Source organism: Tupaia chinensis, unplaced genomic scaffold (genome assembly GCF_000334495.1).
Source record: "Tupaia chinensis unplaced genomic scaffold, TupChi_1.0 Scaffold000359_1, whole genome shotgun sequence".
NCBI classification, from domain to species: domain Eukaryota; kingdom Metazoa; phylum Chordata; class Mammalia; order Scandentia; family Tupaiidae; genus Tupaia; species Tupaia belangeri.
Window position 1 is genome coordinate 2,320,606 of NW_006159855.1, and position 11,598 is coordinate 2,332,203.

General features: G+C 43.6%; 2 pseudogenes; both read left to right on the plus strand.

Moving 5' to 3' along the window:
• On the plus strand, positions 1 to 470 carry LOC102487432 (uncharacterized protein KIAA1143 pseudogene; annotated as a pseudogene).
• Positions 471 to 1,614: 1,144 nt separating this feature from the next.
• Positions 1,615 to 2,084, plus strand: LOC102487840 (uncharacterized protein KIAA1143 pseudogene; annotated as a pseudogene).
• Positions 2,085 to 11,598: the final 9,514 nt, after the last annotated feature.

Genomic DNA, 11,598 nt, shown 5'->3' on the forward strand with positions numbered 1-11,598 from the left:
ATGAGCAAGCCGAATCAGGAGTCAGATATACGGGCCTTCGGAGCCAGTGTTCTTGGCCTGCTTCAAGGAGCAGATTGGTTACTGAGAAGGGCCCGTGGTGGAGACCAAGGGAATCCAGCCTCAGCCTCCAGATGAAGACAGTGGTCACGCTGACAAGAAGAACAGCCCCAAGTGGTGGTCTTAAAAAAGGGAGACTTGTCAGTTGAAGAAGTCATGAAGATTAAAGCAGAAATAAAGGCTGCCAAAGCAGATAAGAACCAGCTCCAGCTAATGGAAGAATTACGTATCGAAAACCAGTCAAGTGTCCCTCAGATGAAAAATACTCAGGTTTGTTAGCCAGCTCAAAAAAGAAGAAAACAAATGCAGATGAAATGGGTAAGCAGGACTCAGTTAAAATGAACTCACAAAAGCAAGTACAAAACAGTAGCCTTCTTTCTTTCGACAGAGAAGATGAAAACAAGGAAGTGTAAATATATTGGGGTAAGTTTTCTTCAGAAGTAAATGGGGTTATTTTCTAAAATAACTTTTTCCTGAGTATTTTTAAATAACATTTTTCCCTGTTACAAAGATACTACGAGTCCACTGTAGACACTTCGAAAATACAGAAAATGTAATAAAGTGAAAACTGTGTATATCTAGACATAGGGGCCAACAGGTAGTGTGATGGTTGAGGCACTGGACTCCAGCCTGGCAGACTGCGGTTCAAAGCCTTGTTTTCTCACCTTCCCTTTCTCTCTCTGGTCAAATGAAAAATAAATAGATGAATAAAATTAAATAAGTAATTACTTTTTTAAAAAATAGATAGACGTAGATAGACAAATACGTGCATATGGACAGAAAAATAGCCCTAAAGTATACACACCAATATATCAACAGCTATTTCTGCAGGTAATGAAAACATACTGATTTGTGTAGGGTTTATTTGCTTGCGTCTCTGTATTTTCCAGGTTTTCTGCAATGAGTCATTAGAAACCCTACTGTGTCATTAACTATAGATATGTAAAAATTAATAAATATAAAATGAATAAATAAAAGCTAAATGGGAAAAGAATAAGCAAAGTGGTCATTTGGGGAGATCAAACTGGCTCATGACCTCAAAGAATTTACAAGCTAGAGGGCGTAGAGCAATATTAACAGGACAACCAGCAATTGGTGTAATGGCTATGTTGCTGGACTCCCATGTAGTCGACTGCGGTTCAAGTCCCGGACCTGATGGCTTAAACTCACACTGGGTGTATGTACATGCGTGCCCAAGATCCCGAGAGGAGAATGGAGAAGGGATTGTGCCGTAGCCATACCCCCTGGGGGGGAGGATTTCTCGCTTTCTTTTCTCTGTATCTCCCTGTGTTTCTGGCAACCGCACATACCCTATAGCAAAAACCCTGGGGGGGAGGGGGGCGGGGAGACTCAAGTCCTGCATGTGTATGTGCATACCCAAGATTCCAAGAGGAGAATGGAGAAGGGACTGGGGCGTGGCCATCCCCCTGGGGGGTGATTTTTCACTTTCTGTCTCTCTGTCTCTCTGCTGAGCGCACACACTGTACAGCAAAAATCTCTCTTGAACAGAAAGGAAAAGAAAGTCTTTCCGGGAACTTGTTTTTCCCCAGAGCTAGCATGAGCAAGCCGAATCAGGAGTCAGATATACGGGCCTTCGGAGCCAGTGTTCTTGGCCTGCTTCAAGGAGCAGATTGGTTACTGAGAAGGGCCCGTGGTGGAGACCAAGGGAATCCAGCCTCAGCCTCCAGATGAAGACAGTGGTCACGCTGACAAGAAGAACAGCCCCAAGTGGTGGTCTTAAAAAAGGGAGACTTGTCAGTTGAAGAAGTCATGAAGATTAAAGCAGAAATAAAGTCTGCCAAAGCAGATAAGAACCAGCTCCAGCTAATGGAAGAATTACGTATCGAAAACCAGTCAAGTGTCCCTCAGATGAAAAATACTCAGGTTTGTTAGCCAGCTCAAAAAAGAAGAAAACAAATGCAGATGAAATGGGTAAGCAGGACTCAGTTAAAATGAACTCACAAAAGCAAGTACAAAACAGTAGCCTTCTTTCTTTCGACAGAGAAGATGAAAACAAGGAAGTGTAAATATATTGGGGTAAGTTTTCTTCAGAAGTAAATGGGGTTATTTTCTAAAATAACTTTTTCCTGAGTATTTTTAAATAACATTTTTCCCTGTTACAAAGATACTACGAGTCCACTGTAGAAACTTCAAAAATACAGAAAATGTAATAAAGTGAAAACTGTGTATATCTAGACATAGGGGCCAACAGGTAGTGTGATGGTTGAGGCACTGGACTCCAGCCTGGCAGACTGCGGTTCAAAGCCTTGTTTTCTCACCTTCCCTTTCTCTCTCTGGTCAAATGAAAAATAAATAGATGAATAAAATTAAATAAGTAATTACTTTTTTAAAAAATAGATAGACGTAGATAGACAAATACGTGCATATGGACAGAAAAATAGCCCTAAAGTATACACACCAATATATCAACAGCTATTTCTGCAGGTAATGAAAACATACTGATTTGTGTAGGGTTTATTTGCTTGCGTCTCTGTATTTTCCAGGTTTTCTGCAATGAGTCATTAGAAACCCTACTGTGTCATTAACTATAGATATGTAAAAATTAATAAATATAAAATGAATAAATAAAAGCTAAATGGGAAAAGAATAAGCAAAGTGGTCATTTGGGGAGATCAAACTGGCTCATGACCTCAAAGAATTTACAAGCTAGAGGGCGTAGAGCAATATTAACAGGACAGCTTGAGATAAGCACCATAATAGAGGTTTCCCTGGCGTGGGATACCTTTAACCTCTTATCTGCCTGGGAACCTCCTATGCAACTTCTCAGAGCTCACAGCAATGTCGTCTCCTCCCCCAGGTGAGATTAATCACATCCTCACTTCCCAGTAGCACTTTAGAAACCATATATGGGGATAATGGCTACATCCTTGGACTCCCACATGGTCAACCTCAGTTTGAGTCTCATATGGGGAGGGGAGGCGCTGCTGGCAGGCGGCCTGATGGTTAAGGTGATGGATTCCCACATGGCCAACTATGGTTCACGTCTCAGACCTGGCAGCTTGCTTTCTCACTTTCCCTTTCTCTCTCTCTGGTCAAATTTTAAAAACAATAATAACAAATGGAATTAAATAATAATTCTTTATTTTAAAAAAGGAAGAAAAAAAGTCATGCTGGGAGCATGTGCATGCATGCACAAAATTCCAAGAGGAGAGTAGAGGAGAAGGGATCCTGGGGTGGCCATTCCTCCTGGGAGGGGTGATTTCTCGCATTCTGTCTCTCTGTCTCTGTCTCTCTGGAGAGTGCATGTACCTTATAGCAAAAATCTCTCTAAAAATAAAATTATGTATCTTCAAATATGAATTCCAAGTTTTTCCACATTTAAGTGCTTCTGAAATCAGAATAGGTCTAAGAATATTTTTTAAAAGGGCCAGCAGGGGAACCAGCAGTTAGTGTAATGGCTATGTTACTGAACGTCCATGTAGTTGACTGTGGTTCCAGTCCCAGACCCGGTGCCTTAAACTCATGCCAGGCACGTGTGTGCGTGTGTGCCCAAGATCCCAAAAGGAGAATGGAGAAGGGATTGAGGCATGGCCATCTTCCCAGGGGGTGATTTCTCGCTTTTTATCTGTCTCTCTCTGTCTTTCTGGGCAAGTGCACACACCCTCTAGCAAAAGCCTCTCCAAAAAAAAAAGGGCCAGCAGGTGGAACGGTAGTTAAGCCACTGGACACACCCACATGGTCAACCACGGTTCGAGTCCTGGACCTGGTGGCTTGCTTTCTCACTTTCCTTCTCTCTGTGGGGCAGTCTTTCTCTGGTCAAATGAAAATGACTGAATGAATTAATAAAATAAAATAAATAATTATTTTTTAAAAAGAATATTAAAAAAAACTTAGCTATCATGTAGAAAAGTAGATACACAAGTAACAAGGTTGTCATCACTTGTAAATGTGTGAATTTAATTTCTCAGAAAAAGTAAGAGAACTTTCTAAGCTAAAAGTGGTGAGTAATGCAGACTGACACTTTAGGAATGACTGAGAGGGCCCAAATAGAGTTCAGACTCTTCACAAAAAGTTTAGCTTCAACTTTGATTTAGAGAAGAGCCTGGTAATTCCAGTGACAAATGAATGCTATCATCAACAAAGTTTTTTGCTTGTTTGTTTTGTCCTCCCCCCCTTTTTTTTAATAGGGATGCGTATGTGCTCAAGAGAGAGAGACAGAGACAGAGACAGAGAGGAAGAGAGAGAAACTGAGAAAGCACCTCCCCGGGAGGATGCTCACTCCATAATCCCTTCTCCTCCATTCTTCTGTTGGCGGTTTTAGGGACACACACATACCCAGTGTAATTTTCAAACCACCATGTCTGGGACTTGAACCTTGCCACGTGAGAGTCCAGCACCTTAACCACCCCAATCATTAACTTTATTTTATTTATTTACTTAATTTTATTTGTTATTGTTGTTGTTGTTGTTGTTATTTTAATTTGACCGAGGGATACACACAGAGAGAGAGAGAAAGTGGGAAAAGTCGCCCGGTCCAGGACTCAAATTACGGTTGGCCATGTGGGAATCCAGCACCTTAACCACCATGCCACCTGCTGGCCCCTGATCATTAACTTCTTAAAGACAGAAATTTGGGTAAATAAAACTCAGTGTGAATAGCTAACAAATGTAGCTATTATTTACTACTGGAATTTTAAGATATGCTTTTTATATAGTTTTTTTAAATGTTGGGGCCAGCAGGTGGTGTGGTGATTAAGGGTACAGAACTCCCACATGGCCGACTGTGGTTTGAGTCCCAGACCTGGCGGCTTTCTTTCTCCCTCCTCTCTCTCTCTCTCTCTTTGTCTCTCTCTTGTCAAATTTAAAGAATAAACAAACAAACAAATATATAAAGTTAAATAAAATAATTCTTTTTTTTTTTTTGGAGAGATTTTCGCTATAGGGCGCGTGCGCTCGCCAGACATAGACGGAGAGACAGAAAGCGAGAAATCACCCCCCAGGGGGGATGGTCACGCCACAATCCCTTCTCCTCCATTCTCCTCTCGGGATCTTGGGCACACACGCACACGCGCCCGGCGTGAGTTTTAAGCCACCCGGTCCGGGACGCGAACCGCGGTCAACTACGTGGGAGTCCAGCAACATAGCCATTACGATAACTGCTGGTTCCCAATAAAATAATTCTTTAGAAAACAAATATGATTGTGGGGGCCAGCAGGTGGCATGATGGTTAAGGCACTGGACTCCTATATCAATAAGCAGATGTAGCCCATAATAAGTTGATTATTCCCTGAGTCTTTTATTTATTTTATTTATTTCATTTTATTTATTCATTCATTTATTTTAATTTGACCAGAGAGACACAAAGAGCGAGAGAGAGAGAGAGAGAGAGGGAAAGGGAGAAAGGAAGCCACCAGGTCCGGGACTCGAACCGTGGTTGGCCATGTGGGAGTGTCCAGCACCTTAACCACCATGCCGCCTGCTGTTCCCTCTCCCTGAGTCTTTTAAATCTCTGATCTCATTTCTTTCTTTTTTTTTTTTTGAAGAGGTTTTTTGCTACTGGGCACATGCGCTCGCCAGAAAGAGAGAGACAGAGAGACAGAAAGCGAGAAATCACCCCCCAGGGGGAATGGCCACGCTGTAATCCCTTCTCCTCCATTCTCCTCTCAGGATCTTGGGCATGCACGCACATGCACCCAGCGTGAGTTTAAGCCACTGGGTCCGGGAAGCGAACCACGGTCGACTACATGGGAGTCCCGCGACATAGCCATTACGCCAACTGCTGGTCCCTGATCTCATTTCTTTGCCTTCCTATAAACTGAACACCATTTTCATTTTTACTTATTCATTTTATTTTAATTTGGCCAGAGAGAGACACACACACAGAGAAAGAGAGAGGTGGAAAGTGAGAAAACAAGCTGCCAGGTCTGGCACTTGAACCACGGTCGGCCACATGGGAGTGTCCAGCACCTTAACCACCAGGCCACCTGCTGGTCCCCTGAACACCATTTTAAACTATGGCTGTATATAGGACAAAGGGACAAGATATGGCAGATAACAGAATATCATCCAGTGGGTCTCTGTCAAAAAACAAAACAAAACCTGTTTTGCTTTGTCCTTGAGGTATTTGAATAGTCTGTATCTTGGGTCTAAGCACTGCTCCTGCCAGGTATTCTGACACTAGAGCTTCTTCAATACTTGATTTATCAGAAAGGATAAAAGCTTTTAACTACTTGTGTGTAATTGCAGCCACTTACCCATTGCTCATCATGCCCAGTGCTTTATCTGTACTGTCTCACTTAATCCTCATGATAACGTCATGAGGAAGGTATGATTATCCTCATTTTGCAAACACAGAGACAGGCACCAAGAGGTAAAGCATTTTGTTCAAGGTCATAGGATTCAGAGACAGGAATCTGGCCTAGGCTTTTCTGATTCTAAAATCTCCTGCAAATCACCATCCAATATCACCTCCAGGTTTATGGTCAGATGCAAAGGGTATTCATTCATTTCCTGCACCTGCCTAATTGCCTCTAGAAACCCTTCCACAAACATTTATGAATACCCGTGCTCTGGCTCTGGCATAGGGACAATTTTTAATAACAAAGACCCGGAAGTTGTGGGAGGAAGTCAGCCCAGAATGGAGTAGGGGCATTGGTTTCCGGGGCTGGGGTTATAATGGGCCACAAGGCACTGCTGCAGTCTTGAGGTTAAAATAAAGAACAAATCTAACAACTCACCGGGAGAGACGCTTGGGAATCATGAGTTCAGGGGATAGTCAGACCAAAGATGAGGAAAAGAGGCAGCTGGGGCAGGGAACGCCAGACCACATCAGACTCAAGGCTGCATGCACAGCAGGGCTCCCCGTGGCAGGCCTCTTACAAGTCCCCAGGATGACTGTGGTTTACTAGTAAGAAGAGCCAACTTGTAAAGAGTGCCCCCTAGGTCCAGTTCTAAGTACTAGATGTGCACCAACTCCTTTACCTTCACAACAGCCCTGTGAGATAGAAATTGCTATAATTCTCCAAATCAAGGATGAGAAAACAGCTCCGAAAGCTTAACTAATTTTCCAAAGGTTGGGCAACTTGTTTGAGACAAGATTCAAACTGCACTTGACAGTCTGAACGTAAGTGAACCGTATTCTTCACTGAGGTGCCACTTCCATCCATGGTAATGGCTACCTAGAAAGCTGAGTTGAGTTGTGAGGGGCCAGCCCTGTGGCCTAGTGGTTAAGGGAGCCAGATGCCACATGGTTGACTGTGTGGTTCAAATCCTGGCCCTGAGGCCTGAAACACATGCCAGCACGTGTGCATGCATTCCCCAAATCCCAACAGAATGGAGAAATGGAGGAGAAAAGGTCATGGCATGACCACGTCCCATTGGGAGGTACTTTCTCCTCTCCTTTGCTCTGTCTCTCAGGTGAGTGCACACGCCCTCTGGCAAATTAACCAAAAAGAGGGACCCAGCAGATGGCATAATGACTATGTCGCTGGATTCCCATGTAGTTGACCGTGGTTTGAGTCCTGGACCTGGTGACTTAAACTCACACTGGGCGCATGTGCATGCGTGCCCAAGATCCTGAGAGAACAGAGGAGAAGGGATTGCCGCGTGGCCATCCCCCCGGGCGGTGATTTCTCGCTTTCTGTCTCTCTCTGTCTCTCTCTTTCTGGCGAGCGCATGCACCCTATAGCAAAAACCTCTTAAAAAAAAAAATTAACCAAAAAGATTTGTAAGGCCGCACCCACCAAGGAATAGAATGGACACAGAGACATGACTCAGCAGTCTCAAAGAGGTTGCCGACGTCCAGGCAGAGACTTCAGAGCACAGATAAGAGCGTAGTTGACTTTGACTAGATAATATGAGAAGGTTTCCTGGAAGTGTGGGTGAGAGAAGGCACGAGTTGGGGAAACAGCATGAACTAAGCCCGGAAGGCATGAAGATGTATTGTGTGTGTGTGTGTGTATGTGTGTGTGAGGCATGTGTGTGTATGTATACCCTGTTTAATGCCGAGCTCACCTCACTCCAGTCTCCTCAAAGAACGGAAGCCTTGCACTGGTGCCATGGCCTGTTGGTTAAGGCAGCCAGATCACACGTGATAAACCGAGCATCCAAGTCCTGAACCACTAGACTGAGACACACACCAGGTGTGCATGTGTGCCAAAGATCCTGAAAGGAAGGAAAAACGGAGGGAGGAATTACCGTATGACCATGCCCCATGGAAGTTGCTTTCTCCTCTCCCTCTTTCTGTATCTCTCTGGCAAGTACACATGCCCTTTAAGCAAAAAAAAAAGAGCAGAAGTCACCTGACTTTTCAAAAATTCCAAGGGGAACCTCTTCAGAAAGACGCCCTATACTTGGCAAAGGGTGTGACCTCCTCTTTCCTCAGTTACCATGAGTTCCTGCAAGGAGATTATAAATACCTTCTTCCTTTGTTACTCCTCAGCCTTTTAAGACTGGTGTCTGGGTGAAAGAAAGCTCACAGCCTCTGCGGGATGCCACTTTCCTACGAGTTTCTCTAGAGGTGGAATAAGACACTGGTGACATGTCTGACTCCACTGACACTGCAGGGACAAGACAATGTGGAATGCTGAGAGACATCAGTCACCATGAAGCTGTGTGAAGACCAACACAGGAACATTGGATAGGATGCATACCCACATAGCAGAGGGCCTCCTGAGACTCCAGTCAGTGACCAGCACATGCTCAGTCTGATAGGAAAAGGCCAGGCTTAACTGCCTCCTCACAGGACAGAGCGTGCTCTGTGGACCATAAGTACCAATCGTGCTGTTCTGATCAGTGGAATCGTTGGTAACGCCCAAACGTCAGAATGTCTTACATCTTTTGTAGCAAGAATTCACATGTGATGATTAAACAGAACTTTATTTCAAGATCAGATCATACCTTGTATTTATCTACTCATTCATATACCAACTGGCCTGATACCACCTCCAGAGAGCCTTCCTTGACTGTCAAGATACCCTTTCTCTGGCTCCCACATCCTTCTTTGTATTGAAACCATGTGTCTGTATGTCTGTCTGATCCACGTTCTCTATATATTCCTCAGTAGGATGGTCACTTTTATACCTGGACTCGCAGCACCCGGATTAGGCCTGGATGTAATAAGTGAGTAAAGAATGTTTACTGAGGGACCAGCAGGTGGTGTGGTGGTCAAGGCGCTGGACACTCCCACATAGCCAACCAGGGTTCAAGTCCTGAATCTGGCGGCTTGCTTTCTCACTTCCTCTCTCTTTCACTCTCACCCTCTGTGTCTCTCTGGTCAAATTAAAAAATAAATGAATGAATAAATAAAAATAAAATAAATAATTATTTAAAAATTTTTAAAAAAAAGAATGTTTACTGAGGTGGCATGGGGGTTAAAGCACTGAATTCCCACATGGCCTGACTGCTGTTGGAATCCCAGACCTGGAGGTTTGCTTTCTCACTCCCCCCCCACTCTGGTGAGCGCATATGCCCTACAGCAAATCAAAAAAACAAAAATAAGAATAAATAAAATAAGTATTTGCTGAATTAAACTGAATAAGTAAAAAAGATACCATGTTGGGTTGAGCATGTATCCACGTATTCTGTTTATTCCTTGCCACTGACTCTGAAGAGGGAGAACGGGCTGTGCCAGGACCTAGCCCCAGGGCTTAGATGCTTTCACTTTTCCTCGGTGGAGCCCAGTTCACCTGGATGAAGAACATGCACACATGACAGATTCAGGGCAAAGCCCTGCTCGGTAATAAAAGCAAAGTCTGGCTTCAGCATCTGATAGGCGACTGAAATGGGTGGGATCAACCTGGAATCCTAGCTGCAGAGAGGAGCCAGATGTTAGCAGACTGAGACCTCCTTGTGGACAAAGAATCCAGTATCTGAGGCACGAGGCAGGAAAGGAAGGCTGATGTCAGAACCCATGGAAGGGTCTTCATTTCTACACGGGAGGAGAGTCCATTCTCTTCTGCAGACCACAAGAAACTATTTCAGATTTTATATGCAAGGGAGGAGCATGATTGGCTCAAGGATTTACGAACTGTTTACTTTGTACCGGGACTCGCAAGGGCATACAGCTGAGTTAAACAGAGTCGCTGCCCTTTAGACAAGTACACAAATGACTCTAAGACGAAATAAAAAGTAATTGCAACCCACGATGGAGAAAGGGTTATAGAGGTCCAAAGGAGATTCTGTCTGCTTGATGGAGGAGATCCGGAAATTGTTTATGGACAGGGAGGTATTCTAAAGGAGCCTCGAAGAACAGGTACTTTATGAACATAGAATTCCCTGAAGAGGCAGCCTGAATAACTAATAAACTTGTAAAAGTTGTTCAACTTCTTGCAAAGCAGGGAGATGCATATTAACCACAACAGGAACCAGCAGGTGGTACGGTGGTTATAGTGCTGGACTCTCACATGACTGACTGTGGTTCGAGTCCTTCAAGTCCTGGACCTGGTGGTTTGCTTTTTCACTTTCTCGCTCTCTCTCTCATGAGCACATGTTACCCTGTAGCAAATTAAAAAACATAATAATAAGAAATAAAATTAAATAAATAATTCATCTAGCCATGTGGCACGATGGTTACAGTGGCTAGATCTCACATGGTCAGCTATGGCAGTTTTAGCCCCAGACCTGGCAGCTTGAAGAACATGTTGGGCCTGTGTTTGTATGTGCCCAAAATCTCAGGAGGAGAATGGAGAAGGGATTGTAGTGTGGTCATTTTCCCAGAAGGGTGCTTTCTCACTTTTCCTCTCTCTCCCTGTCTCTCTTTGGCAAGCACACGTGCCCTGTGGCAAACTTAAACACACACAAACACACGCACACACACACGCACAACACGAGATAGCATACCCATCAGATTGGAAACAATTTTTTTTAAAGGTTTTTGCTGTAAGGTTCATGTGCTCATCAGAGAGTGAGAAGAAAAATCAGCTCCCAGGGGGATGGCCACATTGCAAACCCTCCTCCTCCATTCTTTTCTTGAGATTTTGGGCTCACAATCACATGTTCATGGCGTGAGTTTCAAGCTGCTGGATCCCCTGGACTAAAACCGTGGTTATGTGGGAATCTAGCATGATAGCCACATGCCACCTGCTGGTCCCTGGGAGAAAAAAAATTTTAAATTCTTTTTATTTTCCCTCCAGTAATTATTTATTTATTTAATTCCTTTTGTTATTATTATTATTTAATTTGACTAGACATAAAGAGAGAGAGAAAGGGAAAGCGAGAAAGCAGGCTGCTAGGTCTAGGAATTAAACCATGGACAACTGTGTGAGAATCCAGCACCTTTAACCACCACACCACCTGCCAGCCCCAGAAAAATAAATTTTAATATGACAAAACCAAGAATTGACAAGGAAGAATAGTTATGGAAATATGTATACATTGCTGGTGAGAATCAAAATTGGTACAATCACATTAAAAGACAATTTGGAAATGTGTATTAAAATGCACTTATTCTATGACCCCAGAATCCCACTCCTAGGTGTACATCTCTGGCCCCTACACATGTACATAATGGGATGTATCAAATGTTCATCATAGAAATGTTTGTGACAGCAAAATACAGGAATGACTTAAATGGTTATCAGC